The following is a 12,287-nucleotide window of genomic DNA, read 5'->3' as shown; positions in this document are numbered from 1 at the left end:
TCATCAAATACCCCTGTAGTGCTGAAAGAGATAAACCAATCTATAGCGATACAGGTGTGCAGCATGTTACATTTCATTTTTGGATTATGATTGCAGTGTTGTGTACGTGATCTGTGGTATGTGGCGTTGCTTCCCCTGCAATATGTGGCACCTGACTTTGCCCAGTCATGCTATATTACGTATTGGATGCACGGTGGTGTGATGTCTTGCTGTACTGTCTGTCAGTGGCAGAATTTGGCTGGGATTCCTCAGGAGCTCCAACACGACTGCAGGGCTCTGGGACATCTGCAATGCAGAAGTCTATATAAATAGCGGTGGAGAAAGGGTGCCAGTGAAACTGAAAGAGAGGGGGTGAGAGAGAGAGAGAGAGAGAGAGAGAGGAAGGGAGAGAGAGAGAGCAAGAGATAGAAAGAAAGAAAGAAAGAAAGAAAGAAAGAAAGAAAGAAAGAAAGAAAGAAAGAAAGAAAGAAAGAGGGAGGCTGAGAGGGTGTGAAAGAGGAGCCGCTGAATTGTGGATACATGAAAATTATTATTGTGCAGAAAAAGCAGAAACACTTGGAGGAACACATTTTTGCTGTAATTTTACCCTCAATTTGCCCATTTTCGTTTTTGACCTGCTGTTTTCTCCATCATCAATATGTTGCTAAAGAAAAGTTAAGAAAGCCCTTGGATGATATGAGAAGCCAAAAAGCAGGACTCATCAGTGAATAAAACTGCCTTAAGGGGCAGACTGAAAGACTGTTAAGTTGGTAACTTCGCTTAGATATAATCAGCTTCACCTGCCACATGTGCTAATGAATTCTGTAGTACAGGAGTATGCAAAAACCACAACTAAGCCCAATAAGAGATTGTATTTGAAAATAGCAATAATTTAATACCTTGATTACATTAAGACGTGATCACATATGTCTATTTATTTTTATTTGTGAGACTACTTGGTAACAGATTTTCTAAATGTAAGTAATTATTTTAGCTGAATTTCTGGTGGTTTTACAGTCTTTTTTACTTTGGGGGAGGCATAAAAAAAAATCACATTGTAACGCTTGTCTTTGTCCTCCTCAGACAAGGAGTAAGAAATGTCGGACCAATGAGCAGCGTGGTAGGTGCCCATATTGTATTTAATATGAATACTGAACACTTGAACAAAAAAACCGACAAACACAAACAGTGCTGACCGGTGAAGCAAAACACAGAACAGAAAATAATCACCCACAACTCAAAGGTGAAACCAGGCTACCTAAGTATGGTTCTTAATCAGGGACAACGATTGACAGCTGCCTCTGATTGAGAACCATACCAGGCCAAACACAGAAATCCCAAATTATAGAAAAAAGAACATAGACTGCCCACCCCAACTCACGCCCTGACCATGCTAAAACAAAGACAAAACAAAGGAACTAAGGTCAGAACGTGACACCCATGATGTAACAATATTCCTGGATGCAGAGGAGTCTTTTCTCTGATTAGCAGGATGTCTTTGTAAGCTCATTACCTTATTGTAATGTAGTGCCTTCGGAATGTATCCAGACCCCTTCACTTTTTCCACATTTTGTTACGTTACAGTCTTATTCTAAAATGTATTCAATCTTTTTTTCTCAGCAATGTACACCCCATAATGACAAAGTGAAAACAAGTTTTTAGAAATCTTTTATTAAAAATATTCATTTATTAAAAATAAATTACAAATATACATTTATTAAAAATAAAAAACAGATACCTTATTTACATAAGTATTCAGACTCTTTGCTCTGAGACACGAAATTGAGCTCAGGTGCATCCTGGTTCCATTGATCATCCTTGAGATGCTTCATCAACTTGATTGGAGTACACCTGTGGTAAATTCAATTGATTAGACATGATTTGGAAAGGCACACACCTGTCTATATAAGATCCCACAGTTGAGCAATGTCAGAGAAAAAAAAAAGCCATGAGATCGAAGGAATTGTCCGTAGAGCTCAGAGAGAAGATTGTGTCGAGGCACCGATCTGAGGAAAGGTACCAAAACATTTCTGCAGCATTGAAGATCCCCCAAGAACACAGTGGCCTCCATCATTCTTAAATGGAAGAAGTTTGGAACCAACAAGACTCTTCCTAGTGCTGGCCGCCCGGCCAAACTGAGCAATTGAGGGAGAAGGGCCTTGGTCAGGGAGGTGACCAAGAACGTAATGCTTCTTGGTCACCTCTGTGGAGATGGGAGAACCTTATAGAAGGGCAACCATCTCTGCAGCACTCCACCAATCAGGTCTTTATGGTTGAGTGGCCAGACAGAAGACACTCTTCAGTAAAAAGCACATGACAGCTCGCTTGGAATTTGCCAAAAGGCACCTAAAGACTCTCAGACCATGAAAACAAGATTCTCTGACTTCGGAGCAAGTCTCTGAATATCCTTGAGTGGCCCAGCCAGAGCCCGAACTTGAACCCGATCGAACATCTCTGGGGAGACCTGAAAATAGCTGTGCAGCAACGCTCCCCATCCAACCTGATAGAGCTTGAGAGGATCTGCAGAGAAGAATGGGAGAAACTCCCCAAATACAGGTGTGCCGAGCTTGTTGCGTCATACCCAAGAAGACTCAATGCTCTAATTGCTGCCGAAGGTGCTTCAACAAAGTACTGAGTGAATGGTTTGAATACCTACTGTATGTAAATGTGATATTTCAGATACTTTAGCAAACATTTCTAAAAACCTGTTTTTGCTTTGTCAGTATGGGGTATTGTGTGTAGATTGATGAGAAAAAACAACAATTTAATCCATTTTAGAATAAGGCTGTAACTTAGCAAAATGTGGAAAATATCCAGGGGTCTGAATACTTTCCAAAGGCACTGTTTAATAGTAATAGCATTTTAAATAATTAGGCTACTGACCATTTTCCAATGTCTCAGTGAACCGTGCTGGTGATAAAGGAATAAGCAGTGGCAAGGTCAGAGAACTGTCTGCCAGTAACCATATTTAATTTAGTTTCTAGTGGAAATGTAATTATTGGGCCATCAACATGGTTAGCGATTACTGAAGCCAAGATTTACGACCTTATCGCAACAGGTCTCGGGACTGCAGTAAGAAGAAGATGCAATTAAATTATGTATTCATCTCAAGAACAGCAAATTTGCTGACAGCATATCTACCCACGCCGTGCCAAGCTGCATGGCCGCCAGACAAATCAACGACAGCTCCACCACGGCCCACAGAAAGGGATTGATCACATTACAAAATTATTTTATCAATCTGTCCGAATACTGTGCTCTGTTTTGCTGTGTGCATGTCTTTTTTTCCTTTTTTTTACGATCCTTGTGGGGACCAGAAGTCCTCAAAAGGATTGTAAAACCAGGACAATTCAGACAAGTGGGGACATTTCACCGTTCCCCACAAGGAAGAAGGCTTTTTTGGGTTTTTATTTTTTTATTTTACCTTTATTTAACCAGGCAAGTCAGTTAAGAACACATTCCTATTTTCAACGACGGCCTGGGAACAGTGGGTTACTTCCGGTTACTAGTCCAACTCTCTAACCACTAGGCTACCCTGCCGCCCTGTTAAATTTAGGGATAGGGATTAGGGGTTATGTTTAGGGTTAGAGTAAGGAGTTATGGTTAAGTTCATGGCTAGGGTAATATCTAGGTTTAGGGTTAGGTTCTGTGTGTGTGTGTGTGTGTGTGTGTGTGTGTGTGTGTGTGTGTGTGTGTGTGTGTGTGTGTGTGTGTGTGTGTGTGTGTGTGTGTGTGTGTGTGTGTGTGTGTGTGTGTGTGTGTGTGTGTGTGTGTGTGTCAAAAACAGGTTCTCATCATATCCCAGGCCACCATAAATGCGAGGTTTAAATGTGTTCTTTATCTCATATTATTCACAGCAAACCATAGGAAATCATTCAAAAGTATCAAATAAGGCACATACTATCTTAAATAAGTGATCTCTCTGTCTCTGCTTCTTCTTGTTATTTTCTGTCACTCGGTTTATCTGTGCTTCTCCTTGTTCTCTTCTTCTGTCTGTCTGTCACTCAGTGTGTTTGCGCTTCTTGCTCTCCTCTGCTCTCACTCTTGTCTGTCTGTGCCGAGCCCAGCAACATCCTCGTTGTGAATGAATGAACACATATATACTGTATGTTTTATTGTAATACATGATGTCTTGTGTTTAATAAAAGCACTGTATTAATGTCTAGTAGATGTTTATTGGCTTCTGTGTTATAAAACTACTTTTTAGGCTATATTGCATGTTAGTGCCTGTCATGTGTTCCTCTGAATCCCCCCTTCCATAATTAAGTGTTAATTAGCCTCCTATTTCTGTCACGCCCTGACCTTAGTATTCTTTGTTTTCTTTATTGTTTTGGTTTGGTCAGGGTGTGACATGGGTGATGTATGTGTTTTTAGTACTGTCTAGGGGTTTTATAGGCTTATGGGGTTGTTTACCATCTAGGTGTTTATGTATGTCTATGGTTGCCTAGATTGGTTCTCAATTAGAGGCAGGTGTTTATCTTTGTCTCTGATTGGGAACCATATTTAGGCAGCCATCTTCTTTGGGTATTTTGTGGGTTATTGTCTATGTCTAGTTGCCTGTGGCTGCACAGTTGTGGTATAGTGTCATGGTTTTTTTTGGTGGTTTGTTTTAGTGTCTTCATTAAAATATAACATGTATTCAAATCACGCTGTGCCTTGGTCTCCTACATTTGACAAACATGACAATTTCATACAATATACAGCCAAAATATGAACTGGCAGCAGTAGGCTACATCTGTGTCAGTTTGTGTGACGGTGTACCTCCCTCTGTTTTCTTTCTATAGTGACTACACTGTCCTCTGCTGCCACAGCAGCTGATGATCTGTCTGTGCAATAGCCTGGCATCATTTCTCACAGTCACAGCACTCAGACCAGCAGAATAACCAGAACTTTTAGAAAATAAGTTGTTTAATTTTACACACTCAGCAGCGTTGGCATCAATAGATATGTTTTGGTCTCTAACTTTTTTCGACACCACCTTTTACAATCCATGATCTTGGCTGACTAACTGATGACAGAGTCAGAGTGGGTCTCTTTTCTGATGAACTGTTTGACTGAATGTGAATTTCTGCAACCTCAGTCAATCAGAAAACCGGGGACCAGTCGTTGCACACTGATCAGCCAAATGCTCATTATAGATTATTATGACAACAGCGAAAATGCGCAAAAATAATTAAAAAAATCTTAACAGGCCCTTGGGTCATAGGACATGTCACTTGTTTTTTGCCGAACCAACTGAAAGATGCCCATCGGGCATTTTCCAGAATTGCCAGGTGGCTAATCGGCCCCTGTGTGTGTGTGTGTGTCTTCTATTTCAATCCCACTGCAGAGTGATGTGTCGCTGGACTCTCCTCATTCACCCCACCGGCCCTGCCAACCCATAACTCTCTCCATGGCACACGGACAACAGGGAATCAGTCATTCTGTGCCTTGGCTTGCATACAGATGCGAAGGTTGGCGTTTGCATGGCCACACATGCACTGTATACACACACATGAGGAAGCTACTCTGCAAATCTAGTTTACCAAGCTACCAATTACTTCACACTGGATGAAGTTAAACTACACTAAAGATACCCTTAAGAAAACTATAGTATACTTTACTAAAGTTACTTTTAAAAAGTAGTTAATTACGTCCAAACTACTTTGTAAATATTTATCAATTTAAATCTGAAATGTCATAGATGACCAATTGCAAGAACAGTTCACTTTGGGGTCATAACGTTAACAGAATGTGTAATATAGCCAATTAAAAGTGAGCGAAAAGAAGGTCTGATGCTAGAAAATAAAAAGTTTTCTGTTTCATTGATCTGGCCTTTTTGCTGATGGCCTTTGGTCAATGCACTGATGCCTATTTGCCCACACAGTATTACTGAGTGGCTTTGCAAAGAGTAAAGATTTCCGTTCTGAGATAAAGTATTTGCTTCTGACAGCAGCGCTGGTGGACACTCTGCTACTGTCATCCATCTTGCATTCTCCTCCCATCCTATACCTTTGAGTCAGACAGGCAGCAGAGAAAGAGAGTGCTGAGATGGGGAGATATCGTTTGCGTCCCAAATGACACCCTATTCCCTATAGGCCCTGGTCAAAAGTAGTGCACTAAATAGGGAATAGGGTGACATTTGTGACAAAGACATCCAACTCATCTAGACCCAACTGACCTCATACAATACATCACTTTAGGTCTGGTGGGGCAGTTTGTGGAACTTTTCCCCAACCAACTACACTGCAGTAATACATCATTTCTACTTCACATTATCATAACAACCTGTCTGATATAATGTAACTGTGATGTGTTATTGTATGGTATAGTCATTACTGGTTGGACATGTCATGTCTTGTTATGTCTGTTCCTGTCCTTTCTCTTCATTCTCTCTCTCTGCTGGTCTTTTTAGGTTACCTTCTCTGTCTCTCATTCCTCAGCTGTTCTACATCTGCCCTAACTAGCTCTTTCACTCTTCCCCACCTGTTCTCTCTTCCCCCTCTGATTAGGTCTCTATTTCTCTCTCTGTTCCTGCTACTTTCAGTGTCTGATTCTTGTTTGTGTTTTTTGATGCCAGAAGCAAGCTGTCGTCTCGTTTGCTTCCACCTTGTCCTGTCCTGTCGGAGTCTGCCTGGCAGGAGCATCCTGCACTATACTAACGTTCTTTTTGTTCCGCTGACAACGTTGGAAGAGGATTTATGCCATTCCTGTATTTTCATTAAAGAACTCTGTTTTCTGTTAAAACCGCTTTTGGGTCTTCACTCAAGTTCATAACAGAAGAATCAGACCAAGAATGGACCCAGCGGCTCCGGACCCTTTTCACTCCGCCGTCGAGAGCCAGGGAGCGATGCTAGGCAGACACGAGGAGGAATTGTCTGCTGCTCAACATGCCGTTGAGACCCTGGCCGTCCAAGTCTCCGACCTCACAAGACGGGTTCACCAACTCCACCTCGATCCACCGCCCACTTCCAGGGTTTCCGAGTCTCCGGAGCCCAGGATCAACAACCCGCCGTGTTACTCTGGGGAGCCCACTGAGTGCCGCTCATTCCTCACTCAGTGTGATGTGGTGTTCTCTCTCCAGCCCAACACTTACTCCAGGAGCGCAGCCCGCATCGCCTACGTCATTTCTCTCCTTACCAGACGGGCGCGTGAGTGGGGCACGGCAGTCTGGGAGGCGAGGGCTGAGTGTATTAACCAGTATCAGGACTTTAAGGAGGAGATGATACGGGTTTTTGACCGTTCTGTTTTTGGCGAGGAGGCTTCCAGGGCCCTGTCTTCCCTATGTCAGGGGAATAGATCCATAACGGATTATTCTATTGAGTTTCGCACTCGCTGCCTCTAGTGACTGGAACGAGCCGGCTTTGCTCGCTCGTTTTCTGGAGGGTCTCCACGTCGAGGTTAAGGATGAGATCCTCTCCCGGGAGGTTCCTTCCAGTCTGGACTCCTTAATAGCTCTCGCTATTCGCATAGAGCGACGGTTTGATCTTCGTCGCCGAGCTCGTGGTAAGGAGCTCACGTTCTCCGTTGCTCCCCTCTCCACATCACTGCCACCTGCCGCATCACTGCCACCCTCCTCCGCCGGCTCGGATGCTGAGCCTATGCAGCTGGGGGTATTCGCATCTCGGCCAAGGAGAGGGAACGGAGAATCACCAATCGCCTCTGTCTCTACTGCGGCTCCGCTGGTCATTTTGTCTCCTCATGTCCAGTAAAAGCCAGAGCTCATCAGTAAGAGGAGGGCTACTGGTGAGCGCAACTACTCAGGCCTCTCCTTCTGGATCACGCACTACCTTTCCGGTCCATCTCCGCTGGCCCGGTTCATCTGCTTCCTGCAGTGCCTTGATAGACTCTGGGGCGGAGGGCTGTTTTATGGACGAGACCTGGGCTCGGGAACATGACATTCCTCTCAGACAGTTAGGGAGCCCAGGGCCTTGTTCGCTTTAGATGGTAGTTCTCTCCCCAAGATTCAGCGTGAGACGCTGCCTTTAACCCTCACTGTCTCTGGTAATCATAGCGAAACCATTTCTTTTTTAATTTTTCGTTCACCTTTTACACCTGTTGTTTTGGGTCATCCCTGGCTAGTGCGCCATAACCCTTCTATTAATTGGTCTAGTAATACTATCCTATCCTGGAATGTTTCTTGTCATGTAACCTGTTTAATGTCTGCTATCCCTCCTGTTTCCTCTGTCTCTTCTTCACAGGAGGAGCCTGGCGATTTGACAGGGGTGCCGGAGGAGTATCACGATCTGCGCCCGGTGTTCAGTCGTTCCAAGGCCACTTCTCTCCCTCCACACCGGTCGTATGACTGTAGTATTGATCTCCTTCCGGGAACTACTCCCCCGGGGTAGATTATACTCTCTGTCGGCTCCCGAACGTAAGGCTCTCGAGGATTATTTGTCGGTTTCGCTCGACGCCGGTACCATAGTCTCCTCCTCCCCCGCCGGAGCGGGGTTTTTTTTTTTGTTCAGAAGAAGGACGGGTCCCTGCGCCCATGCGTGGATTATCGAGGGCTGAATGACATAACAGTTAAGAATCGTTATCCGCTTCCTCTTATGTCTTCAGCCTTCGAGATCCTGCAGGGAGCCAGGTTTTTCACCAAATTGGACCTTCGTAACGCCTACCATCTCGTGCGCATCAGGGAGGGGGACGAGTGGAAGACGGCGTTTAACACTCCGTTAGGGCACTTTGAATACCGGGTTCTTCCTTTCGGCCTCGTTAACGCTCCAGCTGTCTTTCAGGCACTAGTTAACGACGTCCTGAGAGACATGCTGAACATTTTTGTTTTCGTTTACATGGACGATATCCTGATTTTTTCACCGTCTCTCTCGATTCATGTTCAGCACGTGCGACGCGTCCTCCAGCGCCTTTTGGAGAACTGTCTTTATGTGAAGGCTGAGAAGTGCACTTTTCATGCCGCCTCTGTCCCTTTTCTCGGTTCCGTTATTTCCGCTGAGGGCATTAAGATGGATCCCGCTAAGGTCCAGGCTGTCATTGATTGGCCCGTTCCTAAGTCACGCGTCGAGCTGCAGCGCTTTCTGGGCTTCGCTAATTTCTACCGTCGTTTCATCCGTAATTTCGGTCAGGTGGCAGCTCCTCTCACAGCCCTTACTTCTGTTAAGACGTGCTTTAAGTGGTCCGTTTCCGCCCAGGGAGCTTTTGATCTTCTTAAGAATCGTTTTACATCCTCACCTATTCTTGTTACACCTGACATCTCTAGACAGTTTGTTGTTGAGGTTGACGCGTCAGAGGTGGGCGTGGGAGCCATTCTTTCTCAGCGCTCTCTCTGACGGCAAGGTCCATCCTTGCGCGTTTTTCTCTCATCGCTTATCGCCGTCAGAACGTAACTATGATGTTGGTAATCGCGAACTGCTCGCCATCCGCTTAGCCCTAGGCGAATGGCGACAGTGGTTGGAGGGGGCGACCGTTCCTTTTGTCGTTTGGACTGACCATAGGAACCTTGAGTACATCCGTTCAGCCAAACGACTTAATGCGCGTCAGGCTCGTTGGGCTCTGTTTTTCGCTCGTTTCGAGTTTGTTATTTCTTATCGTCCGGGCTCAAAAACACCAAACCTGATGCTTTATCTCGTCTCTTCAGTTCTTCTGAGGTCTCCACCGACCCCGATGGGATTCTCCCTGAGGGGCGTGTTGTCGGGTTGACTGTCTGGGGAATTGAGAGGCAGGTAAAGCAAGCACTCGCTCACACTCCGTCGCCGCGAGCTTGTCCTAGGAACCTTCTGTTCGTTCCCGTTCCTACTCGTCCGGCCGTTCTTCAGTGGGCCCACTCTGCCAAGTTAGCCGGCCACCCCGGCGTTCGGGGTACGCTCGCTTCCATTCGCCAGCGTTTCTGGTGGCCCACTCGGGAACGTGACGCGCGTCGATTTGTCGCCGCTTGTTCGGTCTGCGCGCAGACTAAATCTGGGAACTCTCCTCCTGCCGGCCGTCTCAGACCGCTTCCCATTCCCTCTCGACCGTGGTCTCACATCGCTTTAGATTTTATCACCGGACTGCCTTCATCAGCGGGGAAGACAGTTATTCTTACGGTTGTCGATAGATTCTCTAAGGCGGCTCATTTCATTCCTCTCGATAAGCTCCCTTCTGCTAAGGAGACGGCTCAGATCATTATCGAGAATGTTTTCCGAATTCATGGCCTTCCGTCTGACGTCGTTTCCGACAGAGGTCCGCAGTTCACGTCTCAATTTTGGAGGGAGTTTTGCCGTTTGATTGGGGCTTCCGTCAGTCTCTCGTCCGGCTTTCATCCCCAGTCTAACGGTCAAGCCGAACGGGCCAATCAGACTGTTGGTCGCATTTTACGCAGTCTTTCTTTTCGTAACCCTGTGTCTTGGTCAGAACAGCTCCCCTGGGCAGAGTACGCCCACAACTCGCTTCCCTCGTCTGCTACCGGTCTATCCCCTTTTCAGTGTAGCCTCGGGTACCAGCCTCCGCTGTTCTCAGCTCGCCGAGTCCTGCGTCCCCTCCGCTCAGGCTTTTGTCCAGCGTTGCGAGCGCACCTGGAAGGGGGTCAGGTCGGCACTTTGCCGTAATAGGGCGCAGACTGTGAGGGCCGCTAATAAGCGTAGGACCAAGAGTCCTAGATATTGTTGCGGTCAGAGAGTATGGCTCTCCACTCAGAACCTTCCCCTTAAGACAGCTTCTCGCAAGTTGGCCCCGCGGTTCATTGGTCCGTTCCGTATTTCCCAGGTCATTAATCCTGTCGCAGTGCGACTTCTTCTCCCGCGCTATCTTCGTCGCGTTCACCCGGTCTTCCATGTCTCCTGTGTTAAGCCCGTTCTTCGCGCCCCCGCTCGTCCCTCCCCCCCCCCCCCCATCCTTGTCGAGGGCGCACCCATCTACAGGGTTCGTAAGATTTTGGACATGCGCCCTCGGGGCCGTGGTCATCAGTACCTAGTGGATTGGGAGGGGTACGGTCCTGAGGAGAGGAGTTGGGTTCCCTCTCGGGACGTGCTGGACCGTTCGCTGATCGATGATTTCCTCCGTTGCCGCCAGGTTTCCTCCTCGAGTGCGCCAGGAGGCGCTCGGTGAGTGGGGGGGTACTGTCATGTCTTGTTATGTCTGTTCCTGTCCTTTCTCTTCATTCTCTCTCTCTGCTGGTCTTTTTAGGTTACCTTCTCTGTCTCTCATTCCTCAGCTGTTCTACATCTGCCCTAACTAGCTCTTTCACTCTTCGCCACCTGTTCTCTCTTCCCCCTCTGATTAGGTCTCTATTTCTCTCTCTGTTCCTGCTACTTTCAGTGTCTGATTCTTGTTTGTGTTTTTTGATGCCAGAAGCAAGCTGTCGTCTCGTTTGCTTCCACCTTGTCCTGTCCTGTCGGAGTCTGCCTGGCAGGAGCATCCTGCACTATACTAACGTTCTTTTTGTTCCGCTGACAACGTTGGAAGAGGATTTATGCCATTCCTGTATTTTCATTAAAGAACTCTGTTTTCTGTTAAAACCGCTTTTGGGTCTTCACTCAAGTTCATAACAGGACAACCCAAATTTCTATATCATACCAGCTATTACAGTTTATTGTTTATTCTAGGTTTGCCTATTGCTCTCAGGTCAGTGAGTTGGTGAAATTAGTTGTCAGCGGTATGACTGCCAATAATATATGCTATGTCATGCTAATGGTTCAGCAAAGCAGGATGGGCAGGCAGTTTAAGTAAAGTCCATGTATTGATTTGTTCTTTTTGTGGACTATTATTTATCTCTTTTGCCATGTCCATTAGTGAAGTAATGAGTTGATATCACAGGATGTTTTACTTTACAGCTAGAATCCTGAGTTGCTACATCCATTTTTCAACTTTTAAATTAATAATATAGTACATACCCATCTATTCTTGAAGAATATAACTTAGAAATGCCTCATGAGTTGAGAACCTACTCATTCAAGGGTTTTTTCTTTATTTGTACTATTTTAGAATAGTAGTGAAGACATCAAAACTATGAAATAATACATATGGAATCATGTAGTAACCAAAAAAGTGCTAAACAAATCAAAATATATTTTATATTTGAGATTCTTCAAAGTAGCCACCCATTGTCATGATGACAGCTTTACACACTCTTGGCATTCTCTCAACCAGTTTCACCTGGAATGCTTTTCCAACCATCTTAAAGGAGTTCCCACATATGCTGAGCAATTGCTGGCTGCTTTTTATTCACTCATCCCAAACTATCTCAATTGGGTTGAGGTCAGATGATTGTGGAGGCCAGGTCATCTGATGCAGCATCACTCTCATTCTTTATCAAATTTCCCTCACGCAGCCTAGAGGTGTGTTGTGTCATGTTCTGTTGAAACAAATGATTGTCCCACTAAGCGCAAACCAGATGG

Source organism: Oncorhynchus masou, chromosome 1 (assembly GCF_036934945.1).
Source record: "Oncorhynchus masou masou isolate Uvic2021 chromosome 1, UVic_Omas_1.1, whole genome shotgun sequence".
NCBI classification, from domain to species: domain Eukaryota; kingdom Metazoa; phylum Chordata; class Actinopteri; order Salmoniformes; family Salmonidae; genus Oncorhynchus; species Oncorhynchus masou.
Note: the sequence above shows the minus strand (reverse complement) of the source record.